Source organism: Jaculus jaculus, chromosome 19 (assembly GCF_020740685.1).
Source record: "Jaculus jaculus isolate mJacJac1 chromosome 19, mJacJac1.mat.Y.cur, whole genome shotgun sequence".
NCBI classification, from domain to species: domain Eukaryota; kingdom Metazoa; phylum Chordata; class Mammalia; order Rodentia; family Dipodidae; genus Jaculus; species Jaculus jaculus.
In genome coordinates, this window is record NC_059120.1 from 53,761,211 (window position 1) to 53,783,246 (window position 22,036).

At 48.6% G+C, this 22,036-nt stretch overlaps 7 non-coding genes across 7 annotated transcripts; 5 read left to right on the forward strand and 2 right to left on the reverse strand.

The window, feature by feature from the left end:
* The first annotated feature begins 320 nt into the window (after positions 1–320).
* On the forward strand, positions 321–391 carry Trnag-ccc. Its single transcript has one exon. It is a non-coding gene; the product is annotated as a tRNA-Gly (tRNA).
* Positions 392–7,472: 7,081 nt separating this feature from the next.
* Trnan-guu lies at positions 7,473–7,546 on the forward strand. The gene has a single exon. It is a non-coding gene; the product is annotated as a tRNA-Asn (tRNA).
* Positions 7,547–8,530: 984 nt separating this feature from the next.
* On the reverse strand, positions 8,531–8,601 carry Trnag-ccc. The gene has a single exon. It is a non-coding gene; the product is annotated as a tRNA-Gly (tRNA).
* Positions 8,602–11,365: 2,764 nt separating this feature from the next.
* On the forward strand, positions 11,366–11,439 carry Trnan-guu. The gene has a single exon. It is a non-coding gene; the product is annotated as a tRNA-Asn (tRNA).
* A 1,987-nt stretch (positions 11,440–13,426) lies between these two features.
* Trnae-uuc lies at positions 13,427–13,498 on the forward strand. Its single transcript has one exon. It is a non-coding gene; the product is annotated as a tRNA-Glu (tRNA).
* A 2,639-nt stretch (positions 13,499–16,137) lies between these two features.
* Trnah-gug lies at positions 16,138–16,209 on the forward strand. The gene has a single exon. It is a non-coding gene; the product is annotated as a tRNA-His (tRNA).
* Positions 16,210–17,867: 1,658 nt separating this feature from the next.
* Positions 17,868–17,939, reverse strand: Trnah-gug. Its single transcript has one exon. It is a non-coding gene; the product is annotated as a tRNA-His (tRNA).
* Between the last annotated feature and the right edge of the window lie 4,097 nt (positions 17,940–22,036).

The window sequence follows — 22,036 nt, forward strand, 5'->3', positions numbered from 1 at the left end:
CTTATATGTAGGTTTTTCCACGTAGTGTCTCACTCTGGTCCAGGCTGACCTGGAATTCACTATGTTGTAGTCTCAGTGTGGCCTTGAACTCATTTAGATCCTCCTACCTCTGCCTCCCAAGTGCTGGGATTAAAGCCATGCACCACCACACACGTCTAAAATATATTTTTTTTAAAAATTAAGGTTTTGGTTTAAGTTGATGTTTTTGTTTATTTTTCAGTTTTGCCTCTAAAGTTTTGAAGGCATGGACTTTTCTCCTCATTGTTCCAGAAGGGGTGACAATACCCAAGGACAGTAGGTCATTACAACCTTTAACAAGTGCATTGGTGGTTCAGTGGTAGAATTCTCGCCTCCCATGCGGGAGACCCGGGTTCAATTCCCTGCCAATGCAGAACTTGTCGTTTCCCCCCCCCCCCGCCCCCAATTGACTATGCTTCCTGTTCCTCAAATGCTTTGCTCTGCCTTCTCCATCTTTTGGATTCTCATCTTCAGGAATGTCTCTCCAGGTAAAACAAAACCAACTACTTAGTTTTTAAGGCCTTCCTGACTACATAGCGAATTTCAGGTCAGTTGGGCTGGAGCAAGACCCTACCTCGAAAAAACAAAAACAACAACTACCTGTATGTTTGTGGATCAGCATGGTTCCAGCCTGAGACACCAAGGAATGGCTCGAAGGGCAGTGTAGTTCCACCTAGGGAGGTGTGTGGCTTTTTTGGTGGTGATTTGAGCAGCTGAGGAGATCCCTCACCTCTTGTGATCCCGGCAAAGTGAAGCTCGGGCCCCAGTGCATAGCAGCAAAGAAAGAAAATCCTTTATTGCCGTGGTTCCTTCATCCCAGTAAAACCTTGTGGTCCCAGGTGCATCTTCACACCTGGGGTTCAGCACCTTGGCAGAAGGTCATGCTAATCATGGGCTCCAGAGCTGCAAAGGAAAGCTTGGAGACATCTGTTTTGACTCCATTGGTCTATACCAACTCTTCAGAAGGTTTATGTGGATCCTTTTATGGAGAACTCGGGAGGCAGAGGTAGGAAAGTGGCTGTGAGTTCAAGGGCGCCCTGAGAGTATTTCAGGTCAGCCTGAGCTAGAGTGAGACCCTACTTCAAAACAAAGCAAAACAAAACAAAACAAAAACAAACAAACAAACAAACAAGAAACCCCAGAAGCTCACTAGGGAGGCAGAGGTAGGAGATTCGTCATGAGTTCCAGGTCACCCTGAGACTACTGATGCCCTCAGATATCCCAACCTACAACCCTGGGGGGAAATACCAGTAATCCCACTGAAGAGGGCCTCCAGCAGGATGGGTCAGGGAGGAGGGAAATGATGGTACTAACACATGAAGTGTCCATACAAAGTTTCTACTTAATAAAACAAAACAAAAACAAATGAACCAAAAAAAGGTCTCCAGCTGGGCCTGATGGTGCATGCCTTTAATCCCAGCACTTGGGAGGCAGAGGTAGGATTGCCATGAGTTCGAGGCCACCGTGAGACTACGTAGTGAATTCTAGGTCAGTCTGGGCTAGAATGAATCCCTACCGCAAAACAAACAAACAAACAAACAAAACAAAACAAAACAAAAAAAGGTCTCCAGGAGAGATGTTAAAGGTACTTGCTTGCAAAATCTGGCTGCCCAAGTGGCTGGGAACTCACAGTGATCCTCCTACCTCTGCCTTCAGAGTGCTGGGATTAAAGCAGTGTGCCACCACAGCCAGTGGAAACTATTTTTAAAGGCCTTTTTCTGTTTGTTTGTTTGTTTGTTTGTTTGTTTCGAGGTAGGTGTCACACTAGCTCAGGTTGACCTGGAATTCACTATGTAGTCTCAGGCTGGCCTCGATCTCACAGCAATCCTCCTACCTCTGCCTCTGGAGTGGTGGCATTACAGGCATGCAGCAGCATGCCTGGTTTAAAAGCCAATTTTTATTTAGTTTTTTGAGAGAGGAAGAGACACACACACACACACACACACAGAGGGAGAGAGAGAGAGAGAGAGAATGGGCACACCAGTGCCTCTAGCCACTGCAAATGAGTTTCAGACACATGTGCCACCTTGTGCATCTGGCTTACATGGGTCCTGGGAAATCAAAACTGGATCCTCTGCCTTCACACGCAAGTGCCTTTTCCACTGAGCTATCTCTCCAGCCCCACATGTGAGATATTGTGCCCACAGACTGTATAATATATATTGAAGCAAGACGTAAGGCGGGTAGAACTGGGGTGGGTTAGAAGTGCTGAGGACTGAGTCCTGAGACTTTTCTCATGAAGAAGGGCATGTGGGGGTTCAAAGGAAATGGGGTGTTTTTTTGACCAGAGGCTCCCATGGCAATCCTCCAGGGACGATACAAGGGAGCCATGTGTGTCTCTCCAGGGTACTGTGGGGAAGATGGATGGAGGGTGACTCGCCACCTCCTTGGACAAAGCAGGTCCACTGTTGGATGATCCGGCGGATGCTGCGAATGCCTCACTGTGGCTGCAATAAGAAGAGGGCAGAGGGAAAAGTCCTAAGGCAGGTGAATCACCCTTTCGGGTGGTCACAGCACCGTTCCAGCGATGTACTATAGAGAACTCATGGAAAAGCAGCGCATCGGCCTTGGCTTGAAGGTCCTGCCCAGGGAGTGGGAACTCACATGCAGTTACCATGGCGAAGAAGAAAGAGGTGGGGCGGGGGGTGGAAACGTGGGATGCGTCAGAATCCACGGGTTAGTCCAGTTGAGCTTCCACTACTCCTTTGCAAGCAAGAGGGTGTCTGCTCCAAATGCCCCTCCTGGGTTTCAGGAGCAAAATGTTAGGGGAAAAAAAGCAGAAAGATTCACCTGCTTTGAATCTACCAAAGGAATAAGAAAATCAGAAAATCGAAAAACTGGAAGCTTTTCCACTAAAATCAGAAACAAGACAAGGTTGTCCACTGTCCCCACTTTTATTTAATATAGTACTGGAACTCTTAGCCATAGCAATAAGGCAAGAGATGCACATAAAAGGGATACAAATTGGAAAGGAAGAGATCATGTTATCATTATTTGCACATGGCATGATTCTATACATAAAGGACCCTAAAGACTCTACCAGCAAACTGTTAGAGCTGATCAAAACCTACAGCCATGAAGCAGTATACAAAATAAATACACAGAAATCAGTAGCCTTCCTATATGCTAACAACAAACACACAGAAGATGAAATCAGAGAATCACTCCCACTAACAATTGCACCAAAGAAAATAAAGTACCTTGGAATAAACCTAACCAAGGAAGTAAAGAATCTCTACAATAAAAACTATAAAACACTCATGTGAGAAATTGCAGAAGACACTGGGAAATGGAAAAACATCCCTTGTTCCTGGATTGGAAGAATCAATATTGTGAAAACAGCAATCTTACCAAAAGCAATCTACACATTTAATGCAATCCCTATCAAAATTCCAATGGCATTCTTCACAGAAATAGAAAAAACAATCCAAAAATTCATTTGGGATCACAACAACCCTCGAATATCTAAAACAATACTGAGCAACAAAAATAAGGCTGGTGGTATCACCATACCTGATTTTTACCTATACTACAGAGCCATAGTAACAAAAACATCATGGTACTGGCACAAAAGCAGACATGTAGATCAATGGAACAGAATAGAGGACCCAGATGTAAGTCCGGGTAGCTATAGCCACCTGATATTTGATAAAAATGCCAAAAATACACATTGGAGAAAAGACAGCCTCTTCAGCAAATGGTGCTGGGAAAACTGGATATGTATATGTAGAGGGATGAAAATAGATTCTTCTCTCTCTCTATGCACAAGAATTAAGTCCAAATGGATTAAAACTCTGAAACTGCTAGAGGAAAAAGTAGGGGAGACCCTTCAACATATTGGTCTTGGCAAAGACTTTTTGAATATAACCCCAATTGCTCAGGCAAGAAAACCACAGATTAACTGCTGGTACCTCATGAAATTACAAAGATTTTGTACGGCAAAGGACACTGTGGATAAACCAAAGAGGCAACATACCGAATGGGGAAAAATCTTTGCCAGCTATACATCTGATAGAGGATTAATATCTAGGATATACAAAGAACTCAAAAATTAAATAATAAGAAATCAAACAAGCCAATTAAAAATGGGCTATGGAACTAAGTAGAGAGTTCTCAAAAGAAGAAATAAGGATGGCATATAAGCATCAGAAAAAATGTTCTACATCCCTAGTCATCAAGGAAATGCAGGTTAAAACTACATTGAGATTCCATCTCACTCCTGTCAGATTGGATGCCATCATGAAAAGAAATGACCACAAGTGCTGACAAGGATGTGGAAAAAGAGGAACCCTTCTCCACTGCTGGTGGGAATGCAATCTTGGTCCAGCCATTGTGGAAATCAGTGTGGAGGTTCCTAAGACAGCTAAAAACAGATCTACCTTATGACCCAGCTATAGCACTCCTAGGCATATATCCTAAGGACTCATCTCACTTCCTTAGAAGTACATGCTCAACCATGTTTATTGCCGCCCAATTCACAATAGCTGGAAAATGGAACCAGCCTAGATGTCCCTCAACTGATGAGTGGATAATGAAGATATGGCACATTTATACAATGGAGTTCTACTCAGCAGTAAAGAAAAATGAGTTATGAAATTTTCAAGAAAATGGATGGATCTGGGAAGGATTACACCAAGTGAGGTTACCCAGGCCCAGAAAGCCAAACGTCACATGTTCTCTCTCATATATGGATCCTAGCTACAGATGATTGGAATTCTGAGTGAGTAGGAAGAAAACTCAGTAGCAAAGGCCAGTGAACTAGAAAAGAGATATAAAGGGAAGAGAAAGGAAGGGAGGAGGGTACTTAATAGGTTGGTATTGTATATATGTAAGTAGAAGAATAGATTAAAGGGGGTGAAAAGGCCCAAAGTGAGGTCAGGGGAAGAGATTGAGTAAAGGAAAGGTGGAGGAAGGGCTAATCAAAATCTAAGAGAATGTAAATAAATCATATGGAATCCTACTTTTTTGGACAATGGAACACTCAGGAGCCATAGATTGTTACTAGAAAATTTTCAGTGCCAGGGATGGATACCTTCCAGTGAGTTGTTGGCCAGGGAGGTCCCTGATGTCCCCAAAACATTACAGGCCATTGCCGAGGCCTTTGGTTTCCCACCAGGAATAGATGGTAAGACCCTATTGCTGAAGACTCCACATACTTGGGCTGCAAGGCCACTGTGAAATCCTTCTGGAACTGAGCTGATAACCTCCTCCATGTAGACCAGCTGACAGAAAGCTGGAAGAAGCAATTCTGCATGCAGTTCAATGGGAGAAAGAGATACCACCAGTGAAGATACTCAACAGTGGACACTGCAAGTCTTATAGTTGGCCAGCCAGGCCAAATGAGCCAAAGGTTGCAATAGTGGCCTGTCTGTCATGGTGGAAACCAACTGCCCTCTAATTGGACTGGAGGCCTGCTCCATGGGAGGGAATACATCCCTGATACTGAAAACTTAAAACAGGGGTAGTCATGAGCCCTAGGGGTGTAACTTCTGCTGCTGTCTGGCTAAATGTATATGCTATGCTTATCAAACTGCCCAGTAAACACTTCTCTTAATGCTCATACCCTTATATTAATTAATTATATTAATTAATCTTACTTTTGGTAGAGAATCTTCTCTTTTCAGATGGCAGTGGCCTTGGGATGACTCAGAAGGCATCATGGTGCTAGAAAAAAGTGACCAGAGTGCTCATTACTGTAATATCTCTATCACACCTTCCAAGGCTCAGGGTCTAATGTGGAAGAGGTGGCAGAAAGAATGTAAGAGCCAAAGGAAGGGTAGGACTCCTTACAACGTGCTCCCCCACCCCCAGACACAAAATGGCCTGGGTATCCATGACCTCACAGTGCCTGACACTACCTACACAAGACCATCATAATAGGGGGAAAAGTTAATGACATCAAAATAAGAGACATTGAGATGGGGAGGGGAGAAGATGGAGAGTGGAGTTTCTGATGGGAAAGTGGGGGGAGGGGGAGGCAGGGTATTGCCATGGGATGTTTTTTATAATCATGTTAGTTGTTAATAAAAATTTGAAGGTGGAGCTGGGGAAGTTTTGAACGGCGGGGGGGGGGGGAGCTTCTCCCGTTTGCTTGGCGGAAGAGATGGCGTTGACATGGACTTGGGGTGTCTTAGGGAGGTCCTGCGGTTCCCTTTCTACGACGCTAGCTCGGCTCTTCTGTGACACGCCCGTCCTTCCTCTTGCGGTTTCCCCTCCCACTGAGACATACCGGGTCCTAAGCCCCCCCCCCCCAAAAAAAAGAAACGTGATCAATGGATTGAGGATGTGACGATGGGAAGAAGTAAAATACACGGCACGATAGAATGGGCAGAAGGGGAAGAGCGTCACTTGTAGTCAATTGAAGGTCAAATAAACCCGAAATCGATGCAAAAGAAAAAAAGAAAAAGTTACAGCCATCAAAGGAGTGCAGTCGGCGTGCTGGCTGGCTGGCGCGCGACCCCCCACGGCCCGGCTGCGGAGGACCAGGAGGTCGGAGAGCCTAGAAGCGCGGCTGGCAGGTGCTGAAGGCGCAGCTGGGGAAGCGCTGGGTGCAGTCAGGGGGGATGTCCCGGTGGTTAGGGACCTCAGGACCCGGGCTCAGTTGCCCATTTTTACCCATGCACAACCAGATGAACGCACGCGCCTGGAGTTCATTTGCAGTGGAGGTCCCGAACGCCCGTATTCTCTCTCTCAATAATTTTGTTTGTTTGTTTGTCTGTCTTTGTTTGCCGAGCTAGGGTCTGTAGCTCAGGCTGACCTGGAATTCACTATGTAGTCTCAGGGTGGCCTCGAACTCACTCACGGCGGTCCTCTGCCTCCTGAGCGCTGGGATTAAATGGCATGAGCGACCATGCCGGGTTCTCAATAAAAATCTTTTTAAAATTATATCTTATGGTATGTGTGCATGCACGTGTGTGTATGTATGGGTATGTACGAATCATGGGCAGTGTGTGGAGATCAGATGACACCCTCAAAGGGTTCCACCTTCTGTGAGACAGGGTCTCTTGCTCCTGTGAGCCTGACCCATGGGCTTTGAACTCTCTAGGCTAACTTCTCCCAATGCGCCTACAGCATGAGAGTTTGACAATCAGCTCCCCTTGTCGTGGGTGCATTGGGAGCCCACATGCAAGAGCCACTTGGCATCTGGTTTTCCATGGCTGCTGGGGAAATCCAACTCGGGCCCGCAGGTTTTGCACGAAAGCACCTTTAACTGCTGAGACATCTCCCCAACCCTCTCTTGCTCTTCCCCCTTCTCCCCCGCACCTGTCTTTCTTTTCCTTCTCCAGCTCTGCCTGCCACGGAAGCTTCCGCAGCCCCCGAGGCGGCGGGCGACCCGGGCTGGTCCCGGCGGGGAGCAGTCACGGTCCCCAGCGTCAGGGCTCATCCTCTCTGCCGCCTGGTGTCGCTGGTGCTGATGCTTCCACTGGAGGATCCGCAAGGCCATGAGCAGTTGTGTCTCTGTGGCGCAATCGGTTAGCGCGTTCGGCTGTTAACCGAAAGGTTGGTGGTTCAAGCCCACCCAGGGACGGGAGTCTTTGGCTTTTAAGTTTCACATCTCACAATACATCTCCCTACATGTGCAAATATGCCCATCCAGATCTGTATTCCCAGTCGTTTCATCGTCAGCTCCTGTATATGTAAGCAGGCAAGAGCGTTCCTTCTTTCTTTCCTACCTTTTCTTCCTTCTCCTTTTTAAATGTTTGTTGTTTTTTAAATATATATATATGTGTGTGTATGTGTGTGTGTGTGTGTGTGTGTGTGTGTGTGTATTTGACAGAAAGAGGGAGAGAGAGAGAATGGGCATGCCAGGGCCTCCAGCCACTGCAAACGAACTCCAGGGGCCTGCGCCCCCTTGTGCATCTTGCTAACGTGGGTCCTCGAGAATCGACCTGGGTCCTTTGACTTTGCAGGCAAATGCCTTAACCACTAGGCAATCCCTCCAGCCCATATGTTGTTTTTTTGAGGTAGGGTCTTGCTGTAGCCCAGGCTGACGTAATTCACTAACTACGTAGTCTCAGGCTGGCCTCAAACTCACAGGGCCCTTCTACCTCCGCCTACTGAGTGCTGGGATTAAAGGCGTGCCTCACCATGCCACCTTCTATTCATTCTTTTTTTTTTTTTTTTTTAAGCAGCTGGCCGTGGTGATATGCCTGCTGAATTCGGGTCAGTGGAGGCTAGAGGGAGACCTTAACCTTATAAAACCAAAAATAAAATAAATTCCATTTCACTGGCTCTGACTGTCACTCTGCCTCAGTTTCCTCAACTTTCTTCCCCCCATGCTTCCTTGCCTTCACGTTCTACAGGAACAGGGCTTTCTTTAGAGGAAAAGAAAATTTGAAAGGTTTTTAAAAGTTTAGTGTGTCAGGCAGGTACCATGCTGGTCTCAGACCTCCAAGTAGTTTTTGTTTTCCCTGGAGGGACACTACTGGAGATGAGAATCCCTAAGACGGAGGAGGTGAAGCAAAGCATTTGACAAACAGTATGCATAGTCAATTGGGAGAAAAGGCATCACTGCATTGGCCGGGAATCGAACCCGGGTCTCCCGCGTGGGAGGCGAGAATTCTACCACTGAACCACCAATGCACCATGCATGGTACATTTTCTCATGTCTTCTAGAAAAAGCTTGAGAACCCGTGTCATGCTTCCCAAAATTGAGAGGCAAAACTGAAAAAAAAAATTAGCAAAGGTGCCAAGTTAAACCAAAGCTTTAATCATGTTTATCAGGAAATACCATACACTAACACCTTCCATGGAAACCACTTCATTTGAAAGTCTCCATTCTACCTGGTGTGGTGGCGCATTCCTCTAATTCCCAGTATAGGAGGTTGAGAAAGGAGGATTGCAGTAAGTTTGAGGCCAGCCTGGGACTACAGAATGAGTTTCAGGTCAGCCTGGGTTAGAGACCCTTCCTCAGGAAAATACATACATACATCATACATACATATGTGCACGTTTCTTTCTGGTTTTCCTGTTTTTTTTCCCATTTCATTTTCTTTTTCTGCTTCTCCCCCATCATCTTTTCTCTTGCTATAGTGCAGACTGTCCTGGAATTCACAATATAGTCTCAGGCGGCCTTGAACTCATGGCGATCCTCCTGCCTCTTCCTCCTAACTGCTGTGATTAAAGATGTGCGCCACCACACCCAGTCCCCCCCCCCATTTTTGTTACTTGTTTTTTGTTTAAATATTTTATTTGTTTATTTATTTATTTGAGAGAGAGAAAGAGATAAAGAGAGAGAGTGAGAGAGAGGCCAGACATGGTTTTGCACTTGGGAGGCAGAAGTAAGAGGATCGTCATGAGTTCAAGACCAGCCTGAGGCTACACAGTGAATTCCAGGTAAACCTGGACTGAAACCCTACCTTGAAGAAAGAGAGAGAGATGGAGACAGAGGGAGGGAGAGAAAGAGGGAGAGAATGGGTGCACCAGGGCTTTCAGCCACTGCAAACAAACTCCAAACACATATGTCACCTTGTGCACCTGGCTTCACATGGGTACTGAGGAATTGAACCTACATCCTTTGGCTTTGCAGGCAAACGCCTTAACCCATTGTTACTTATTTTTGTATTTTCAGGTGCTAAGGACCAAACACAGGGCTTCCCACATGCTGGGCAGGTGAAAAGCTTACTTCCCTTCACCTCTCAATCTGCAACAGGTTGGCCCTTCAGGAGGGATGATCTATAAACATGATTCCACCTGGATGGAAGATATGGAAGTGTTAACTCAAATCCTTGTTTCTGAAAACCCTTTGTAAACGTTGAGACCTGCACACAGCCTGCTAAGTTCAGAGGGTAAACAACACATTTGCTATATATATCCAGGACTTACATGAAACAGGATCCCTCTTTCGGATATGAAACGGGGAAACCCTCCCTGAGCAGAGTGCATGACATTTCTGTGGGACTGGCGAGGCAGAAGGGGGAGGAGGGAAGGGCTTTCTCCCAAGGTGGCTTTTAGCTTCCCTGCGAGCAACTGTGTCCTCACTCGCAACAGCTGCTCTGTGCAGATGTTACAGATGTTGGCAGTGGATGAGGAAAGTAGATTGGCAGAGCCCAGTGTAGTAGCACACACCTTTAATCCCAGCACCCAGGAGGCAGAGGTAGGAGGATCCCTCTGAGTTTGGGGCTACCAGGTCAGCCTGTGCTACAGTGAGACTCTACTTCAAAAAACCAAAAACAAACAAAAAGAAAAAAAAAAAAAAAGGAGGAGGGAGAGAATTACCCTGGGATATTGTTTACAATTATGGAAGTTGTAAATAAAAATATTAAAATAAAATAAAGCAGAATTGTACACTAAGCACTGAGACTCCTGTATGAAACATCCCAGAAAAGGCTGATCTTAGAACCATGGAGGAAGTGAAATGGGGAGAAATCCTCTGGAAGCCACACTCCAACAAGCTTAAACTTGACCACTGGGAGGACAGAGACGGGAAGGCTTCTAGGCCAGAACACGCCTATGTGGACCATACTCTGCTCACAGTAGAGCCCTGGTCAGGAAAGCGCATTTTAGTCAGTGCTAATGGATGTACCTGGGGAAGTTACGTCCTCACTGGAAACCTCTGCGCTTTTTGAATGTTCAGGGCACAGGCCGCATGTTGGAAGCAGGGCACAACAGTGACGTCCTTTAAGCTTATGTTGTCCCTTCCTAGGCATCTGGGGACTGGAACTGTGGACCTCTGCAGTGTTGGAGAGCGTGCTGACCGCTGCAGCGGGACACGGGACGAGGGACTCAGGAGGCGCCTTGACTGTGGGCTCGGCTCGCAATCCAGCTGCTCTGGGTGTTAGAGAATAACTTCTGACTTGGGTGACTGGGCCCAAGGGACACAACGTTGTGGGATAGGTGAGTAGTGTAGACCTTACAATAAGCTGTCAGAGAACTCGGCCTAGGGCACTCTGTTGTTGCTTTAGGTCTCTTTTAGTTATAATATCAGCCCCTTTTCAGTTATTTTATTTCTTTTTGATCACTCTTTTTAATTTTGTTTTGCTTTGTTTTTCGAGGAAGGGTCTCACTCTAGTCCAGGCTGACCTGGAATTCACTATGTAGTGTCAGGGTGGCCTCGAACTCGCGGTGATCCTCGTACCTCTGCCTCCACGGGGCTGGGGTAAGGGGCTAGACCCTTCACAAATCACGTTTCCAGCTTGCATAACGGAAAGAGGATCCGTCCGCAGACCCTGTTCTCTGGGTTCCCAAGTATGACCGAAGCACTCTGGACGGCCCCAGGTGCGAGGTGCAGCCGAGCTCGGCCGCCCGGGTTCCGCCCCGCGCCGCCCCGTCCCGGGCACCCGGTTCCCGCCGCCCGCGGGGCTCCGGCCGCGGCCCTCGGGGCGCCGGGAAAGGAGGCGGCGGTCGTGTCTCTGTGGCGCAATCGGTTAGCGCGTTCGGCTGTTAACCGAAAGGTTGGTGGTTCGAGCCCACCCAGGGACGATGGCGCGGAGGATCAGTTTTACTGGAGGATCCGAGAACGTCGCAGTGGACACGCTCCGCAGATGGACCCTCATATGCGGCGTGGCCACTCGAGGCCCCTCCTCTATTCTTCAGCGCTGTCCTCGCCTTGTCCCCCTTGCATTTTCCTTCAAGTCGAGGTCTCCGATCTCTGGTCCGGGCGCATCTGGAAATCGCTGCCGCCCAGGCAGGCCTCCGCCTCGGCTCCCCCACGCTCCGCTTCCTCCGGCAGGGGTTCGGGGCCGCCGGCGGCCAGTTGAAAGTGCTCAGCTGTCAAACTCCTCAGACTGGTCCGGATGCCCAGCTCGCTCCTCCTGGTGAGGTGAGCCCGGCGATGGGCCCCGGCCCCGCGGGCGGTTCCGTGTGCAAGTCCTGCGCGGACCCCAGGGAGGCGGGTTTCGTGGGTCCTCACCGGAGCTACGGCGCCCGTCAGTGCAGCAGCGACCTGAGCGTCCCCCACGGCCCCGGCAGGAGCGCCACTGAACTCACTGGCTTAGTAAGCCATCCTGGGTAGAAGTGGTCCTTTCTTCTGTCCTTAGAACCCTAGCTGTGGAGGGAAAAAAAAAGATAGATACATAGATGATAGATAGATAGATAGATAGATAGATAGATAGATAGATAGATAGATAGATAGATAGAGATAGAGATATCACACATACAACCGGTAAGTAAAATCTTTGTCAGCAACATGAAGACCATGGAGGTGTCCTCTTGTCCGGGGTGGGGGAGGGTGCGTGTCCAGGTTGAGTGATTGCTCGCGATGTCCTGACAGTCACACAGGTACTTCCTTCTCTCCTTACTTATTGCTCTGCGGTAGACTGACCTCGAACTCAAAAACTCGCATACCTGCCTGTAGAGTGTGGGATACAGGTGTTGGCCACCAAAATCTGCTCTCTTCATTTGTTTTGGAAAAAATAAAATATAGTTTGGTTGATTAATTTGTGAGCCATTTACTTTTGTCCAAGTGTTTTGATTTTTGAGTTGGTTGCTGCGTTTCTGCCTACAAACCTCGCTGTTTCCCCCATAGTACACCCACCTCTCCGTGACTCCTGCGGGTAGGTGTTTATTTCTACAAGTGGAGATGGGCCAGCCATTGCCACTTGAGGGTATGTGAATGTAATGCTCTGTTCTGAGAACATTCTGGAAACTTATGTTGGGACTGGGGATGGGTGCAAATCCTAGCCTACTTTATTTCCTGGCTGTATCACCATCTCTCTGATTGATCACCTGCAGTACAGCCCTCCCTGTCTGTGGCAGTGGAGCGGGCCAGGGCTCCGCTCAGCTAAGGGGGAGGAGCGACAGGAAGCCACATGACTCTACTCTGCTGCAATTTTATACTAAACTTTGAGAACATTTCAAAGTCCCCCAATAATTGATTGTTTTCTGTGATGACCTAGTCACTCAGGTGTGAGAAGGCAGACCATGCTGACATCTTGGATAACTTTCTTCCTCCCTAATTGTCCAAGGGAAAGAAAAAAAACTTTTTGTTTTTTGGTTTTTTTCTAGGTAAGGTCTCACTGTAGTCGCCTAGGCTAGCCTGGAATTCACTGTGTCATCTCAGAGTGGCCTTGGATTCACAGCGATGCTCCTACCTCTGCGTCCCAAGTGCCTGGGCCACCACGCCTGCCTGGAAAGAAAATCTTGATAATTCCAGGTGTTTTTCCTCCTTGCCTTTTTCTCATCGCTTTACTGGCTTTGTTTATTGATAGATTTTTAAATTTGGTCTCACTCTAGCCTTGGCTGATGAGGAACCGACTCTAACTGCAGGCTGCTATCCTGTCCCCAGCCATCCTCCCACCTCAGCCTCCGGAGCACTTGGACTGAAGCAATGCACCTCCAAGTTCACTCTTCCTTCCTCTTAGTTCTTCTTAAAAACAATCTAATGCTGGCTTAGGGCTTTTAGACGTGAATTGTGGACAGAGAACAGTGTCCTATCACCTATCGGTGTGTTGGAAGGTGGCAGGGCATCTCCCATATGGTCTAGCGGTTAGGATTCCTGGTTTTCACCCAGGCGGCCCGGGTTCGACTCCCGGTATGGGAATGACACTTTTTTTTTTTTTTTTTTGCTTTTTGCTGTGCGTGGCACATGCTTTAATCCCAGGATTTGGGAGGCAAAAGTAGGAAGATGGCTATGAGTTTGAGGCCAGTCTGAGACTATATATTGAATTCAGATCAGCCTGGGCTATACTGAGATCCTACCTCAAAAAAAAAAAAAAAAAAAAAAAAAAAAGTCCCTGTGAGTGACTCAGTAGGGTGGGAGGAGGTGATGGCCCCAGGGAGGAGTCTAGCTCAGCCTCCCGCACCAGCCCTGCTCCAGTCTCCACATCCGGGTCGCTCAGCTCATCTTGCAGCTCCAGGTCCAGCAGCTCCCCCAGCTCCCGGAGCCCTGCTCACTGCAGGAGGACAACATAAGCCCTTCTCACTCTAAACCCCCTAAAAGAGATGAATAAGAGAGGAATAGGCAAAGCTCTTCCCGGGTACCCACAAAATTGCACATTGGGGTTTTTGCCAGGAATTGTGGTAAGGATCACATCATGGAGATATGACATCTCAAAACATGGGAGTTGGAGAAATGGCTCAGTGCTGGCCCCCAAAGCCTAAGAGCCCAGGTTCGATTCCTCAAAACATACATCAAGCCAGGTACACAAGGAGTCCCGTGCATCTGGACTTTGCAGTGGCTGGAGGCCATGGTGCGCCCATTTCTGTCTCTCTTCTTCCTCTGTTTGGAAATAAATCGATAAAAAATACAGGTCCAAACAGTGAAAAGCATAGTGGAATAGAGAAAATATAGCCCAAATGAAAATTTAAAGATTTTAAGATAAAAATATCAAATATAGTAGCAGAAGCCAGTAAGTTAGAAAGAAGACATAAAGGGAAGAGAAAGGAAGGGAGGAGGGTACTTAAAAGGTTGATATTTTATATATGTAAGTACAATGATTGTGATGGGGAGGTAATAAGATGGAGAATGGAATTTCAAAGGGGAAAGTGTGGAGGGGGGGAATAACCATGGGATTTTTTTTATAATTATGGAAAATGCTGATAAAAATTCTTAGAAAATATCAAATATCAGGTTTGGGGAGATGGCTTAGAGGTTATTGGCGCATTCTCACAAAGTCTGTGAATCTGGTTTTGATTCCCCAGTCCTCTGTTTTGTGTGTGTTTTTTTTTGAAAGGTAGGGTTTTACTAGCCCAGGCTGACCTGGAATTCACCATGTAGTCTCAGGGTGGCCTTGAACTCTCGGTCATCCTCCTACCTCTACCTCCTGAGTGCTGGGATAAAGGCATGTGCCACCATGCCCGGCTCTGCCAGTCCCCCCCCGCCCCCTTGTTTTTGTCAGTGCTCATTGTGGTGGAAAAAAGCAAGTTTTAAAATTAATTTTTAGCTGGGCGTGGTGGCACATGCCTTTAATCCCGGCACTCGGGAGGCAGAGGTAGGAGGATTGCTGTGAGTTCAAGGCCACCCTGAGACTACAGAGTGAATTCTAGGTCAGCCTGGGCTAGAGTGAGACCCTACCTTGAAAAAGAAAGAAAGAAAGAAACAAACAAACAAAAAATTAGATTTTAGATTAGTCAGTTAGTAAAGCCAGGTGCACACACTGGCGCATGTGTTTGGAGATCATTTGCAGTGGCATTTCCCTGGTGGGCCCATGCTCTCTCAACACATTTTGTAATCAATACATTTTGTAAATAAATAAGCAATGTTAAGTAAATGAAATATCATAGATGACAAGTTCACTGAAGGGATTGCCATGCTGAAGAACAAATGACCAGGGACACTAAGCCAGGAATTTTTTTGAAATATGTGCGGAAAATAGCTCAGTAATTGTCCTGAGTTTGACCCCCAGTAGCCACGTAAAATCCCAGGTAGACAGCATTGTGTGCCCTGGGGAACATCAGAGATTGTCCTCTGACCCTCACCCATGTGCACTGGCACACACACACACACACACACACACACACGAACGTACCATCCTTACACATGTGAAAAAAGAAAATATTCAAAATAGGACTTAAAAGAAAAAAAAAAGTCTTCTACAAGGGAGTAGATCAAAGGCTGAAGATGCTTGCTCTTCTTTTCTTTTCTTTTCTTTTCTTTTCTTTTCTTTTCTTTTCTTTTCTTTTCTTTTCTTTTTTCTTTTGTTTTTTCGAGGTATGGTCTCACTCTAGCCCAGGCTGACCTGGAATTCACTCTGTATTCTCAGGGTGACCTCAAACTCACAGTGATCCTCCTACCTCTGCCTCCTGAGTGCTGGGATTAAAGGCGTGTGCCCTCACACCCAGCTTTCGTGAAAAGCCCCCAACACTCACATAAAGTCCAATGCAAAAACATCTGGAATATATATATATATATTTTTTTTTTATTTATTTTTTAAGAAAGAAAGTGTGGTTGGAGAAGGGTGAAAAAGTCACTTGAGGACCAATGGTGGCCTCGATCCACAGGCCATGGAGCAGCAGCACACCCCGCCAAGGGCCTGAGCCATATACAGACAAGGACTGCGCGTGACCAACGGTGCCCTCGGGTCCTCCCAGGCTGGACTAATCATCGGGACGAGCGGCCGCGTCTCTGAGAACCGGGACCGAGTCCCCGCCTCGCCGATCCTCACCGGTCCGGGCGTGGGCGGCGGCGCTACGTCAAAGGTCAGCGTGCAGCGATGCCAAACGTCGCCGGGCGCGTGGCTCGCCGTGATCGTATAGTGGTTAGTACTCTGCGTTGTGGCCGCAGCAACCTCGGTTCGAATCCGAGTCACGGCAGCGCTCGCGTTTTGGCTCCCTCTGCCGTCCTGGGTGTTGACGCCCACGGGGCCTCACCTGGCTTGACCCGCCCGCCTCAGCACCAGCCTCCATCCACTCCCATCCTGCTCACAAACGACACTGGGATGACTTCAAATTGCAAAGTCGTCTTTATGGTCCGCATTCCATTCACAATCTTTATACCAGAGAGAAGTTATGGGAGTAAAAGAAAGGTTAGATAGAATAACAATAGAACCAAGATCAACACTCAGGTATCAACACCCAGATCAAGATAGTGTCCATTGCATTCGTCCCATCAAGGCCTGGACAAGTGAGCCGCCCTGCCCTTCTCTCCACTGCATAAGGTCCCATAGACCAGTTCTAATTTCTTGTCTTTATTTTCTTTCTTTCTTTCTTCCTTCCTTCCTTCCTTCCTTCCTTCCTTCCTTCCTTCCTTCCTTCCTTCCTTCCTTCCTTCCTTCCTTCCTTCCTTCCTTCCTTCCTTCCTTCCTTCCTTCCTTCCTTCCTTCCTTCCTTTCTTTCTTTCTTTCTTTCTTTCTTTCTTTCTTTCTTTCTTTCTTTCTTTCTTTCTTTCTTTTTAAGGTCTTAAGTAGCACAGGATGGTCTGAAACGATGTTGGCTGGATGACCTTGGAGTCCTGACCCCTGCCTCGGCGCCCTAATTGCTGGCTTACAGGCCTGGGCCACCGTGCCTGGCCGTTCATTTTTGGACAGTACCGAGCACCTCTGCTGACCCCCCACCCACCCGGCATTCTTCACGTCTGACTATGTTCGTGCTTGAGGAGTAAGTCCACGCTGTGCGCTCTGTGCGGTTGTGTGCGCTGCGTACCCGAGCGAGGCGCGTGCGTGTGGGGCTGCGTCCCTTTAACTGTCCCTAGGGTCAAAGCACATCGTCTCGGCCTAGGGATGTCGACGTCTAGAACGTCTTTATGTGTGGGGCTGGATTTTCGGAGGGAGCGAGGAGGGGGGGTTCACACGCAAGATAACAAGGTTATAAATGACCAAAACATTGTCTCAGAGCTCTGGGTCATCCATGAGGCCTCTAGGGTCCAAGAAAATGCCATTTAGAAAAAGAAAGGAAAATGCCATTTGGGAAGCTGTTAATTTATTTTTTTAAAAAAATCATAAAATACTGCCTGGCTTGGCAGCGCACCTCTCATCCCAGCACGGTGGAGGCCGACTGCAAGGCCATCCTGAGACTACGTAGTGAATTCCAGGTCTAGAGTGAGCCCCTTCCTAAAAACAAAAACCAAAACACAACAATAACCCCCAAACGATGAAACGCTTAGAGTTACGTGCACAGCCCGAGCCCCTCAGTGCAGAGAGACGCTCATGCCGCCCGTCGCGAGGGTCAGCGCAGCTGCCCAGGTGTCCAGAGGAAGCGTCGCGCTCAGCGTCCGCGGAGCCCTGGTCCCCAGGAAGAGGGCTTGGCGGGGCCAAGGTGCGCGTGCGGCCGGGACACCGTGGCCGTGTCGGCCGGTCTTCTGCGTCTCCTCCGCGGCGGTGCCGAGCTGGAGGGAAGTGCGGCTGGGGGCGCGGGCCTCGCGCGTGGGCGCTCAGAGCCCGGGGGCCGCGGCGGGGCTTCTCGCGGGGCGGGGCCGGCGCGAAGGGCGTCACGGGCGGTGCTGGCGGAGCGCGGCGGGAGCAAAAGGGAAGCGCTGCCGTGACTCGGATTCGAACCGAGGTTGCTGCGGCCACAACGCAGAGTACTAACCACTATACGATCACGGCGAGCCACGCGCCCGGCGACGCGCGGCGCTCCCGCCGGCCGACCTTTGACGTAGCGCCGCCGCCCGCCGACGGTCCCCGCGCCGTCCCGGCCCCGATCCGGACCCCGATCCCGACCCGGACCCCGGCGGGGACGAGCGGCAGGTCGCGGGCGGCCCGGCGCGCGTCTCTCCGCGCTCGGCCCCGGCTCGCGCCGCCGCCCGGTCTCCGTCGGGCCCCGGGGACGCGGCGCGGGCGGGAGGCCGAGGCCTGCGCTGCTTCCCGCTGCGGAACCGGACGCCGGGTCGGCGGGGCGAGGCGAGCGCGACGGGGCCGCGGGTCTGCGGTTCTCCGACCCGGCGCCGCCGCCCGAGCGCCGCAGCTGTGGCTCCGCCTGGCGCCGGAGGAGCCGTGAGCGCCGCGGAGGGCCGGGCGCGCCTCGTGTGCCGCTGGCTCAGCGGCTAAAAGCGCTGCATCCTTTATCCAGAGGTTGTCGGTTCGACTCTGCTGTCTTACTTTTGTGCTTTTATTTTTATTTTTGCAATCTCCAACCACATAGCGTTTCAAAACAAGGCAGGAATACCGCCAGTGCCCTCCTTTCTTCCGTGGCTTGTGCTCATTTGAGGTCCCGACCCACCCGTGCTTTGTGGGAGTCTTCTAACGACCTGGGGTTTGGGGGGAACCAGTGCTCCAGAGACTTGGGCATCCTATCAAGCCCAGAACTGTCACTAGAATCCTCTGAATTCACTCCCACAAAGCCTTTTCTTCCTCTCCCTGTATCTATTACTTTTCTCGTTTCACCTAAGTTTTAAATTAAACTGATGCTTTGATTGTCTGCTTACATGTAAGTTTCGGGTCACCCTTGTTCGCATACACTGCGTTTGATCACTTGACTATTTCTGCAGGCCAGAGGACTTGCTCTGTCACGTCTAAGTAATTCCAAGCTGTCCCAGACATTTCGGATGTGGTATCTTCTTAGAAGATGTGTCTCCTGCAAAGGGCATGTGGGATACAGAGCAAGTCTATCTACACGGCTTGGATCATAATGGCCGATCAAACAACGGGATCCAGGGGCTTCTTAGTAATGGCTGTGCAGATTCACTTCAGTATTTCTCCTCAAGAGCTGCCTTCCGGCCCATGCAGCCTCGCCCGAGACCCCAGGAGCCTCCCAGCCACGTGGGGCAAATGCTTGGTGAAAGGGATCAGGAAGAGGAGGCTCCCGTCTGTTGATCAGATCTTTAACCACTGACTCTGGCAATTGTGGGGTTTAGTGCTACAGTAAATTGAAAGAATTATCTTGGGCTTTATTAATTACCCTTGCAAATTGCCAACTTTTTTTTTTTTTTTACATTTTGGCTTGACATCTCTGTGATCAGCTGAGACACTCCTTTTTCGAGTCTGCTGGGATCCCATAACTTCCTTTTTGCTTGTGAACTTTAGTGAACAAAGTAAAACTTGGTGCTGATCCTGAACAGCTGCAGTGAAGTCTGGATGACAGTCCAGCAAAACTGCACAGATTTCAAAACCAACTGGAAGCCTCAAACACATCGTCAAGAAGATCACTATGGCTTGAATCCTTCAAGAGCATGGGGGAAAACTGCTCATCATCAGTGGACCCAGCTCTGATGACAGAGAAGCAAAACAGCAACCTGTACAGAGCAAAGTGGTTCTCTTCCCCAGGCAGAGTCAGGTCATCAACAAGTGCCGATTGACTGGACGACTGTCCACAAGTACAGAACTAGGTGGTTTTCTTTCCTTGAAAGAGGAAATGGATGCTGGGCATGGTGTCACATATGCCTTTAATCCCTTTACTGAGAGGCAGAGGTAGGAGAATCACTGTGAGTTCAAGGCCACCGTGAGACTACTTAGTGAATTCCAGGTCATCCTGGGCTAGAGGAAGACCCTACCTGGGGTGTGGGGTGGAAAGGAATGGTGGAGCAACAGGTCTCTGCTGTGTACAGGAAACTTTCATGCAGCTGTCACATGACCTACTGATAGACATTCTCAGTAGTGACAGCTTAAATGTAGAAAAGGAATAAATTGGGCTGGAGAGATGGTTTGTGGTTAAGGCGCCTGCCTGTGAAACCTAAGGACTCATGTTCGACTCTCCAGATCCCACATGAGCCAGACGCACACAGGTGAGGCAAGCACAAGGTGGCACGTGCCCACTAGGTGGCGCAAGCGTCTGGAACTCGATTTCGGGAGCTGAGGCCCTGGCGCCAATTCTCATTCTCTCTCTTTCTGAAAAGAGAAGAAAGGAAAAGAAAAGGAAGATGCCTTTGGGAAGCTGTTATGCTGTGCCTACAGTACAGCTCAGAATCAGCGACCCAGTATTTGTCTTCCATTCTGAAAAACAACCAGCATGATTCCAAGGACTCCCACTCAGTGATGTGTCTGCAGTGACTCAAGGTCTGTAGCAGACCATCCGCGCCCAAGGTTTTCAAACCAAGACTTGAGGTGGAGAAAGAGGAGATGATGATTTTCATTGAAACCTCTTTGGAAAGCCCTTTGTTTTCTTTTTTCTTTTTCTTTCTTTCTCTCTCTCTCTCTCTTTTTGGCTGACCTGGAATTCACCATGGAGTCTCAGGGTGGCCTTGAACTCATGGCTATCCTACCTCTGCCTCCCAAGTTCTGGGATTAAAAGGCGTGCGCCACCATGCCCAGCTTTTCTTGCATTCTGTACTCTTCTGTCTGTTACAGCCTGCAGGCAGAAAAAAGTTTACAAGTTACATAGTCACCAGCTGACTCGAATGAGGTTGGGACACTTGTGACCCCTGTGAATGACATCTACATCGCAGGGCGCCCAGTTCCCCTGAAGAATACGAAAACTAACCACAGTAAAACAAGCAAACTCCAGACTGCCCTCAGAACTGCGAATCGCTCTTATTCGCTTGATGCACAACAAGATACCTGGTTTGCAAAGACCCCCATGCTTTTTGTCTCCTTCAGAGCATCTTTGATTTGGTGCAAAGGCGTATCTGTGCAATTGGCAGAGGTAATGCAGGTGGAGAACTTAACCGGAGGACTGTAGAAAGACCGGACACCGAGAAAGATGAGTGGACGATGGTGAGCCTCTCCCTTGTGCTGGGCAGTGGGGTGCAGTAGCCTTGGCCATGACTGCATTTACGCGAGGACACTGAGCCTCATGTACGACACACTTTCCGGGGTCTGACTCGTGGGTGGAAATGACCACGACACTGGCCAGCCGATCTTTCGTTTCAGCTGCAGCTTTTGGTGAGAAAAATTTCTATATTGGAGCACTGCCTATTGCTACCAACTCTGGCATAAGACTCCCTTCTGGCACTGCAGAGGGGTCTTCAGTGTGATGTGCATAAAAAGTGAATGGAAACTAGCAGCCAACACCCCTGTTATAAGTACTCTTGTGCTGGAGAGATGGCTTAGTGGTTAAGGCACTTGCCTGCAAAGCCTAAGGACCCGCGTAAGCCAGCTGCACAAGGTGGCGCATGTGTCTGGAGTTCGTTTGCAGCACCTGGAGCTGGTGCACCCATTCTCTCTCGCTCCTTCTCTCTCAGATAAATGAATAAAAAAGGAAAAGAGGTACATTTTTTTTTGAGGTACTCGTTTTAAAATTTTTATTTATTTATTTATTTGACAGAGAGAAAAGGGATCTCAAAAATTCTCTATGTGTTTATGGGAGAAACCCACTTAAACGAGTGAGCTATAAATATGTCACCTACTGGTATGATCTGGAACCTCATGGGTAGTCTTTGATGTGCACTGTGGGACTTAGGGAGAGATTTTCAATGCATTGTGGGAAAACTTTATCCATCCTGTCTAAAAGAGTCTCCATGAAAACCACCAGTGTACCTTTTTTCACCAGGAGGGACAGAGGAATGTGAAGTGCATGGAGATGTAGTTGCATGACCACCTGTTTAGAATCGAAGAATGCACACCTACTCATGTTTGTTTGCTTTTTTTTTTTTTTTTTTTTTTTTGAGGTCGCGTCTCACTTTAGCCCAGGCTGACCTAGAACTCACTCTGTAGTCTCAGGGTGGCTTCGACCTCACAGTGATACGCCTACCTCTGCCTACCAAGTGCTGGGATTAAAGGTGTGTGCCACCATGTCCGGCTTTAATTCATGTTTTCCTTTGCTAAATGAG